This window comes from Cupressus sempervirens, chromosome 1 (assembly GCF_028749045.1).
Source record: "Cupressus sempervirens isolate cs-2001-9-10 chromosome 1, ASM2874904v1, whole genome shotgun sequence".
NCBI lineage: Eukaryota > Viridiplantae > Streptophyta > Pinopsida > Cupressales > Cupressaceae > Cupressus > Cupressus sempervirens.
Genome location: NC_143118.1, coordinates 557256292 through 557260947, shown reverse-complemented (window position 1 = coordinate 557260947; position 4656 = coordinate 557256292). Strand labels below are relative to the sequence as shown.

Below are 4656 nucleotides of genomic sequence, written 5' to 3'. Positions count from 1 at the left end.
ACTATATATATAAATAGAATGTTATTAACTTATTTTGAAGCCAAGCGCAAATAGAATGTAATGATGTTATTAAGCATAGTATGCTGATCCACTATACATATAAATAGCTAAACAAACTTATTAAGATGAGAATGAGAAGCCAAAGTATTTGTATGAGGAACCATATGAGATCCTACATGCACCCATTGAAACACAACCACAAAGACTACCTAGTTTAAATAGTTAAGAGAAAACAGCAAAGAACTAGAATATAATTTTTTAACCAAACAACAATCCAAGATATTGAGATTTAAATTAAAAAAATAAAGTAACTCAAACAAAATCAGAAACATCATAGAAATCAGAAAGAACAGTAAAATAGCATAAAGCAGCATCAATTAAAAAAATTGCAAGACATAGACACCAAAGCGATGTTTTTATGTGTTTGGAGTTTCTGCATTGCATCATTATGCAATATCTTTTTTTCAATAATCGGCTAGGGGTCCAACATAGTAGGTACATGGGCATGGTGGAAATAAACAATGACACGTACACTAAACATAGTTTTCTATAGATTGGAAAAAGTTGAAGAAACAGTACCCATGCCCACCTACATTTAAATAGGCACATCATCCTTTCTAAACTCTGGTCCAACTGAAAGACAGTCATGGTAAAGAAGCTTACAGTTTAAGGGCTGAGGAGTGAAATCAACACAAAAGATCAATTGAAAGGGCCATCAGTCACTTTCAGCAATACATATCGCGTTTATCACTGGAATGTATTAGAAAGCGTTCAAAATGCAATAGAAACATGTCAACAATACCTTCAATCTTTTGAGTAGTTCTTTGCCAATTCAACCAGCACCAACATGACCTATAGTTTTTCCTTCGAGATCATATAATCTGTATGAAAGAGCGGCTATATTCCAGTCACCCCCAAAAGTCTTCTTAGATCCAGGAAGGAAGTTACACACCAATATGAGAATGCACATGACTTCATCTTCTGCCACTAGAAAGCAGCAATAAAACTATACACAAATAGCACCAAATGGCGCACACTAGAAATTCTCTCATAAAACTGGTCAACAACACATTAATATATTCAGATATCATAAGACTAGTACCTGTAGCTTCTTTGATAGTCAAACTAGACTCTGTTGCAGCATTGAGATCCAATCTGTGGTCCCATAGGCTGGATGGTAAGGCATAGTTATCAGAACAAGCAAATCACCTATGCAGCTTTGGGGTCCCATAGGATGCTTTGGCCTTGTGGACATTATTAAAATCTTTCATTCATTCATTCACATACGTTTTTGAGCTCTGCCAAAAAGAAGGGATTTCAGGAACTTAGAGAAATATAAATAGATCTTGCTGGCCAGAACTTCTCACATGTAAAGAACTAAGAAATGCATTAAAGGAAATGAAAATGCAGACCTTTTTAGGAGAAAAATTGGAGAAGAGAACCAAACATTGTTAATTTATATTATGAGAGTCCCACCTATACTAAGGTTCTCTATAATGTATATAGGCGTTGCATAAGACGTATTGAGAAGCCAATTTCTCGCTGTGATTGCCTATATTGCATCCACAATGAATACAAACAGCATTTCCAGAGCCCTTTGATGACCTCTGTCGATGTCTACAGTGTCGAGTATGTTCTAGATCAATGTGCCCCAATTTAATGGACCCTAATCAATCTCTTCCTTATTCCTGGGCTGCTTTTCTATTCATGTATCATTTCTATGATTTTAAGAACATGCTCCCCTTTTTGTGTTTCCGGGCCCTCATCTTCCTCGACTCTGCTATAACATAATGAAGAAAATTTTCAATTGTGGGTAATGATCTCAGTCCGCAAAATTATGAATTGTGTTCTTGATATCTATCCAGCTGCATCCTGGTTCCTTTTTAACACCTCTTTCTCTCATCAATTTTCTCATTTTTGCAACACCAAGCCATTTCCCAGCTGCAGCATAGATGTTTGACATCAGTATATATGGTCCAGAGATTTGGGACTCCATTTCAAATAGGCACTTACTTGCAAGTTCAGCCAACTCCAAATTCCCGTGAAGTCTACATGCACTAAGCAATGCAAGCCACATGGCAGCATTTGAATCAAATGGAGAATTCTCCACAAGTTTCTCTGCTTCCTCCAGCCTTCCAGCTCTACCAAGAAGGTCAACCATGCATGTATAGTGAGATACTGTGGGCAGAATGCGGTGTTTTTCCCACATATTATTGAAGTACCGCAGACCCTCGTCAAATAGACCAGCGTGACTACAAGCTGATAGAACGCAAACATATGTGACATGGTCTGGCACTACGCCAGTCTTTAGCATTTCCTTAAACAACTGAATAGCGAGTATCCCCTGCCCGTTTTGAGCATATCCTGTAATCATTGTATTCCAGGACACACGAGTTCTTTCTAGCATATTGTCAAACACTTGTTGTCCATCTTCTGTACTTCCACATTTACAATACACATCAACAAGGGCACTGCTAACAAACACACTAGATTCTAATCCAAATCTAGTTACAAGTCCATGGACCTGCTTTCCCTGTTGCAGAGCTGCAAGACTAGCGCAGGCTGTTACAACACTCGCAAAAGTGGTTTCATCTGGTCTAACATATTGTAACATCTGTAGAAACAACTTCATGGCCTGCTCAATCTCACCATTATGCACATAACCTGCAATCATCGCATTCCATGAGCTCACATTCCTTTGAGGTATTTCGTCGAACACATTACGAGCTTCCTGGACCTTCCCACTTTTGCAACAAGCACTGAGGATACTGACGATTGTAACTTGGTCGGGATTCATTCCTCGTTGTTGCATCTCATAAAACAACATTAGAGCCTCCTCACCAAGCCCATTATGACCATAACCTGTAATCATAGCATTCCAGGAGACCACATTCCGTTCGTTCATTCTGTCAAACGCTAGGCGGGCATCCTCTATGCATCCACCTTTCGCATACATATCAACAAGGCCTACACCCACAACCATATCTGACTGACGCTTAACTCGGATTATATGAGCGTGGACCTGCTTGCCTTGTTTTGGAGCAGGCAACTTAGCGCAAGAACTTAAAACACTAGAAAAGGTTATGGCGGAAGGCACAAATCCTTCAGCCATCATTTCCCAATAACAATTAAGAGCCTCCTGAGAGTGTCCATTCAGATCGTAACCTGTAATCATGGTATTCCATGAGACGTCATCTCTTTCAGGCATATTTTCAAACAGTTGGCGTGCATGGCCTACGCTACCCCATTTGAAATATCCAGCTATCATGGTATTCCATGAAAACACATTGCGCGTTGGCATCCTGTCAAATATATTACGAGCATCCAATAGATTCTTACCCTTGGCGTACATTTCCACGAGGCGGTTCACGAGAAATATACATAATCCAAGTCCAGTTTTGATCAAATGAGCATGTATTCGCTTACCCTCCCTCGGATTATTCAACGTAATGCATTGCTTTAACATTCTGTCGCAGTCATTGTTATGGAGTGAAAATCTCAGGTCATCCGTAAAACCCATCGCTTCCAATAAATTTATTGTTCACGAGGCGTACATGCCAAGAGTTCCATATGAAATGGACAACGGATAGCCATTCTATTGAATCCGAGGAACCCACAATTGGGATCTTGGAAAGAGATTGACTGTTAGCATCTCACACTTATTACCCTGCATAGCAAAATCTTAAGAGGTAAAGTGTAAAAACCCTTTACACTTTACCTGCTTAGTGCAAGGCATGATCTTTTTTGCTCAGGCTGGAAAATTTATCCGCCATGGAAACCAAAAATTTCAGCTTAAACATTTATAGGTATTTATGCGTATTTTGATATCAGTATTTTTAAGCATTCTCAACGTAAGTTCTCAAATAAGTTCAGAAGATTATGTTGTTCAAGGGATCAAAATATATATATTTTTTAAATTTAAATGTTGTGTGGATATGAATGTTGAGAAAGAAATTAGAAGTTTTATTTTGTTTTGCCTCTTTGAAAGGTTCATTCATTGTCTACATTTAAATTCATTGTCTACATTTAAATTATTTTCAAACTGATTGTAATGTTACATAAATTACTCATTCTTTAATGAAATGTAATTTCAATTCCACCATCCCTTTGTTGTAGTAAACAAAAGTCTTTTCATCCAATTTGTCTTTTGGTACCTTCCATCTAACAATTTTACATCTTAGATGACCTTTCTATTAATTGTAGATCTCAAATAAACTTTTTCATCATACTTCCATGTGGCATTAAATTATTTGACATAGTAGGCATTTTTTCTCACCTAACTATTTTGTCCACAATTTGTAAAATTTCTTTGACCCACTTTTTAATCTCATCATTTTTGTTGGGGCAATCATGCAACTTTATTTCCCACTTGTTCATTCACTTGCTATTTTGTTTCTTCCAAGTCTTTTTTTTATAAAAACGTAGCTCTTCTCCAACAATAACTTTAAGAAAGTGATGTTTATCTATTTTTCTAGCCTTTTTAAGTAACAAAAAAACGAAACGATCATTCAGGCCTCAATTAGGAACATACTCACCTCAGCTAAAAGGATCTCATAATATATCGTTGATTTGACTTTAAGACGGCTACTAATTAGATGTTTTAAAATTATTTATGTTTGTCATCATTTTGTAGTCTGAAATGTTATTCCCCCAAAC

At 37.2% G+C, this 4656-nt stretch overlaps 1 pseudogene across 2 annotated transcripts; it reads right to left on the bottom strand.

Moving 5' to 3' along the window:
* Positions 1-398: 398 nt before the first annotated feature.
* Positions 399-3871, bottom strand: LOC149578657 (pentatricopeptide repeat-containing protein At2g13600 pseudogene; annotated as a pseudogene). 2 transcript variants are annotated; one of them, XR_016364694.1, is made up of 2 exons: positions 1413-3871; positions 399-1298 (listed from the first exon to the last, which is right to left on the bottom strand). The product of XR_016364694.1 is annotated as a pentatricopeptide repeat-containing protein At2g13600 pseudogene, transcript variant X1 (transcript). The 2 variants fall into 2 exon arrangements; XR_016364695.1 differs by having other exon boundaries at positions 1477-3841.
* Between the last annotated feature and the right edge of the window lie 785 nt (positions 3872-4656).